This window comes from Apteryx mantelli, chromosome 25 (assembly GCF_036417845.1).
Source record: "Apteryx mantelli isolate bAptMan1 chromosome 25, bAptMan1.hap1, whole genome shotgun sequence".
Taxonomy (NCBI): domain Eukaryota; kingdom Metazoa; phylum Chordata; class Aves; order Apterygiformes; family Apterygidae; genus Apteryx; species Apteryx mantelli.
The window spans coordinates 6,207,016-6,212,743 of NC_090002.1; positions in this window are offsets into that span (position 1 = coordinate 6,207,016).

The window sequence follows — 5,728 nt, forward strand, 5'->3', positions numbered from 1 at the left end:
ACTTTTTGCTTAAAAGAGTGACTTTTTAGCCCACACGTAGAGCAGAGACAGCAAAAACCCCTCAGAAGACAGAGCTATCCTCCAAAATCTCGTGAGCAGTAGAGGCATCTCGTGACTTCGGGGAGGGGGAAGAGCAGAGGGTGAGATCTGACTCACGCCTTTGAAAAGCACGAGGACGGCAGAGCCCTCTGGAGACAAATCAACCCCAACGATCTTTCCTCGCTCAACCATTATCAAAGGTCCTAATTCAACTGTGAAATCCTGCTAGATCCTCCAACTTCTGCAACGCGTACAATCACCCTGGGCACACGTCTACCCCAGCGCAGGACCCCAAAGACGCCGGAGCCCAGCGTGTGGGGACATCGTGGGTCCTGGCTACTGAAGACCAGCCCTGCTGGACCCTACAGATACTATACACTTTGCTACGACACCAACCTCTCTGCAGGCGCCCAGCAGCTCGGTGGACGGCGGGCCGATGCCACGACCTGTACCACGCTCACGGCCATCGCGGTGGCCAGCCACCGCCACGACGGGGACACGGACACTCACGCCTTTCTCCATGCTGGCAGGGGACAACCAGCGCCTATAGGTGAGCCTCACTGGGAGGCCCTACGCGAGAAGGTCAGATCCCTCCGTGCCCGGCCACAGCGTCTGTGCCGGTGAGAGACGCTGCCTTTGGGTCCATCCATCCTCCTCCTCCTCCTGGAGGTCAGGCGACGCGTTTCTTGCCCCGTGTGCCCTCCGCGCTGGGGTGTCAGGCTCTGCCCGCGCGTGGCTGCTGTCTGCTGCCTGCCTCCCCTGGCAGCTTTTAATAGCTCCATTACGGCAGCAAAGCCAGCGCGAGGCCTCTCTGCAAAGCCGAACTGTAAATGCGTTTTAACGAGGATGATTCACGGTGCCTACGAGCCCCGTTGCCAGTCCCAGCACCGCGCGAGCGGGGCGCTGCCTCGCGCCGACGTTTCACGGCGAGGACGCCGGGGGGAAAAGCTCGCGGCTATCGGCAGCTCCGGGCTTTTTGCAGGGCGGAGGGGAAACTGCGAGTGACATTTAGCTTCGGACAAGAATAAATCCCCAGAGCAGGGACAGCAGAAGCTCCCTGGACCTATATTTCGGGGACTGCTTTAAAATTCGCAGATATCTTAACTGCAAATGCTTGCTGGTGCTCTGCTCCCAGCGTCGGGGCACAGAGCCCGGGGGGCTGAACCAGCGCCCACCTCCAAATCTGGATTAGTCCATCCTAAAAGCAACACGACACACGACTTTGTGACCATTTCCACCTCTGATGCACGAAGACGATGCCCAGAGGGGCAGGGTGACTTTCCCCAAGGCGATGCCCAAGGACTAAACCCCCCGTGCCCTCGTCCCTGGCGGGTGCTGGGCTTCCCCCTCCTCTCGTCCCGGGTACTGACGCTCTGCAAAACCCTTCGGAAATGCTGCTGCTGGGGCCTCCGTCTCCCTATCCATAGCGCAGGATATGGGTGTCACCCTTCCTCTGCAGAGCATCTAGGGAAGACGCGATTAAGACGCTGGTTATGGTTATTTACGCCGTCCTAACCACGTTTTAGAGCCTATCTCGGGTGCGGCTAGATTTCTGCAATTGTTAGAAAGATAAAAAGCTTTTTTGTCGGTCGGCCCGTCGGCTTCCAGGCCCTCTTTGACGCGCCCTGTCTGATAGACATTTGATTAATTCTCATTTCTGCCGCTGGCCTTTAAAAGCCGCCGGGCAGACTTTGTGAATGGGCTCGAGGAGAGGCAGCGGCGAGCCCACAGCAAGCCGCTCCAATCCTCATTAATACAAATCCCCGCAGGCCCAACTCCCCGGCCCGCGCTGATGCGTTAGGAAGCCGAAAATAGCAGCGTTTATAATAATAAATAATGGGGCGGGTGCTAGAAACCATGAAGCGCCTCCGAAAGATCTTGTGTGTGTGTGTGTGTGTGTGCGGGTCCCAAAACACCAGCGACAGAAACGACCGAGGCTTCTGTCCAATTGCGAGCGTTCGGAGTGACTGAATTGCTGCCTCGTTACATATGGACCGATTTAGACCCTCATTATGCATTTGGCAAGCACTTAGCATAACGAATCGATTTAAAGCAGCACAGGAGACTCAAGTAATTCACAATGAAACTCCAAATCAAGATTACAAGGCGGGACTAAACCTTCCCAGCTCAGATTACCGGGATGGAAAGGCAGCCTGCGAGGAAGATGAAGAGCCAGGAGCAGGGAGCAGCTGGGGCTGCCGCCATCCTCGAAGCCCCCTCGGCTCTGCCACCGCTTTCTCCGTGGCCTTGGGTCAGTCATTTCGTCCCTTTGGGCTCTGTACCCTCATGCCAAGACTGCACGTGCCGTGCGTGTTCGAAGGACGCGGCCCCATCCACCGCGGCGCAAAGCAGGGCAGAGCTCTGCCGAAGCCGCGCTCGGGTCCGGCTTCGCGCACCCGGCACGGCCGGGAAAGGCGACAACACACCAACGTCCTCCGAGCAGCTGTCTGCTAAGGCTCTACCTCGTTGCATTTTAGGAATTATACAACCAAGATTAAAATCGACTCCCACCCCTTCATATTTAAATATAGGTTTTCGGGCTAACACACACACACACACAAAGAAGACAAGGCTTTGCTCAACTAGGAGCTGAATAAATAGGGATGACTAATATGATGTGCTGTGGGAATTGCAGAAGACAATCCTGCCAGGACGCAGACCCTTGCGGATGAAGGCTGGTGCGTGCGCAGGACGGATCTGGGCCTTCCAGGACAGCGCTGGGGCAGGTCTCGAGGCTCCCTTTCTCCCGAGTCTCCAAAGAGGCTGCTTTGCCCTAACATCGTGTAAAAGATGAGCCTAGAGGGAGCTTGCTGGGCAGGTTAACCAGCCGTCTCCTCCCGTTCCTTTGAAAAGGTCCCAGATAAACCCCAGAGCCGGCCGAGTGCCCTTTACTCCAGGTGGCCCCTGATTAACCCCCAAAAATTCAGGAGAGGATTTTTTTCCATAGCTAATTCCAAAAATCTCTGCTCCCAAAGCACTTGCGCTCCCGTGGCATCTGACACTGCCTTCTGGCCCACCGTGTAGCTCAGCTAAAAGGTATTTTACAGCCTCGCTGCTGCATGCAGGAATTCCCAGTTATATAGGGCTGCTGCTATAGGATCGTGAATGGCAGGTACAATCCTTAACCTCTCCATTATAACATAATTCACACCACGAAAAATACTTGGGAGTCATTCCCACCGTTGCTGAAGCTGTTACCGTGCTACCTATATAGATATCAGGTTCATGCAGTGGCAGCTCTGATGCTGTTTAGCTGCGGAGGATTGCAGCAAAACAAATTGCAGGTGCGCGTGTGCACACACACATAGCGCGAGAGGTTTAGGAGAACAGTGTCATATGATCTCCGAATGATTTTGGCTGGAAGGCACCTCTGGAGGGATGCGGCGCAGGCGCACCGATGCACAGGAACTCCGAAGGCAGTCGAGCGTCGCTAAAAAACGTTCACGGCATCTTGTTAGATGTTGCGACAAATCAAGTCGCTACATGTCCTATTAAGTTTCCAAAGTGTTTTTTGTTTGTTTTTTAAACTAACGGAGCTCTGGGATTTATCCCACAAAGCGCAGCGATAAAGTTACAAGATCCTTTACATGGCAGCGGCTGTTTTTTCCGGTTTTCAACATGTAACAACTGAATATTCTCCTCCTCTTAGTATCACCTTGACATGGAAATAGGCTACACTGGTTTTGTTTTGCACAACAGTCTTCTTAAGCCTCGACCGTGCTATGCCGTGTCACAGTTAAGACAGAACAACAGTTTTAGTGAGGAAAATAAAGCTTTGGTGTGATGGATCCCATCATCTCCAACGTGAGAGTTGCCCCAAGGTCACAGCAGCTTTGCAAAGTTTTAGCACAACTACAGTTCCTGCTGCCCAGGCGGTTGCTCATGTCTCCCGTGTTTGGGTAGCTGGATCCATAGGGAGCTTTATATCAAATGTCCCGTTTTCCAGTTCAAAATGACTCATTGTTTCATATAGAATAACAACAAAAATGCTACCAAAGACACCTTGCAGGAGCCAAAACCAGAATGAAACACTCTGATTTCAAAGTTCCCACATCCTTATAAAATTAAGAACAATTCATGGGCAATCTCGAATAAAGTCGAGAAGGAAACAGTTCAGAGTGACAAACCATGTGAAACAGAAACCCTGATCCTCAGCCAGCTCTGACATACTGCAATCATTGAATCCGTCTCTGGTAAAAACAAGCGACTTGCGGCATCTCTAGGAATATCAGAGAGTTTTGTTAGGAAACCTTGAACTCGGTTATCTAACCCAGAAAGGGAACGTGTGTGTGTACACGTGTGTGTTCACATATGGATTTCCTTCACTGGGTAACTGGGACATGGGGTAAGTGCAGACAGTGCATTTTAATGGAAATTAATGTCTTTCTGTGACGGTTCTCCGTTAATATTTTGCAAGTTGCACCCCATGGGGACTTCTTTGCCCGGGACCAAGAAGCTGGCAGGTTGACACCAGCTGAAAGCCAAGCGCGGGCAGCTAAGGGTCGGAGCTCCTTCTGACGTGCCAGCGCATCGCCGGGAAGCAGCCAGCATGAGAGCAGGTTTATGGGCTGTCACATAACCTCCTGCTGCCATGTTGGGGCTATGTAGGCCACGTGTCCTCCAGGGAGCCTCCGAGGCAGATCTGGTGCTCTTGATTACTGCGAGTTGTGCTGCAACGTGTTCGTTGGCAGATGGATTATCTGGGCCAAATTCTGCACTCGGGGATACCCGGCGTGTCTCTCGCCGGCTTCATTAAGGCTCCGTTGCGGTGGCTGGAAGGGCCTCCCATGTGTCCCCAGCAAGCTGTCCACGTGTGTCACGGCAGGGTAGATGCAGAGTGACGCACACGGGAAGAGCTCGCACTCCTTGCAGGGCAGAGTGGGGTGCAGGCAGCCGCGGAGGCAGGTCCCTCGTGGCGTGACCTGGAGCATCTGCCCCCACCCCAGCACTCGGCAAAGGGAGCTGGAAAAGGTGGAGCTGGTGGGGTGTCCGTCGGCTCCCCAGCATTTGGGTTTTTTATTTTAAGCTAAAGAATTGCTCAGACCGCAGCAGAAAAATCAGCGAGTCCAAAGCTATCTGAGATGGCACGATATTAATAGACCGGCTGGTCCAGAGACGTCAGCCCCTGGACTGCATGATGCGCTGAGCATCTGCCCTGAACCCTCCCCAAAGCCTAAATCTTGAGAAAAGCCAGGTCCCAGACGCGTGAGCTCAGCCTGTAAGCGCAAATGATAATAAACTCTTTACTAAAGAGAATCCATCTTTCCTCTGCCCCCCCTCACACGCACAGATCGATGCGCTCGCCCTCGCAGAGGAAGGAGCTGACCTTGTTTCCAGCTGTTCCCCCGCTCCGGAGCAGCCCTACACCAGGGAAGGTGACACAGTTTGGAGGTCCAGCTGTGGCACGCAGCAAACGAGCTCTTATCTTGGCCTTCGTTATAGGATCCTGCAAGAGCCGCACTGAAAACCCGGAGGGCTAACATTTCCAGCACCCACCTCTTGCTGCAACAAGCTCTTCTAAATATCTGTTAAGGCACCTGAAAAGAGCTTCATACTACTAGAAATTCTTGTCCTGGTCAAAAGACGACCCCTGCTCTGAAATACTCATAGCCTAAGTTTAGCCATTTCTTGGGAAATGGCCAAGCTGTGTCCCTAGAACAGACCAAACCCATTCTCACTTGACAAATAG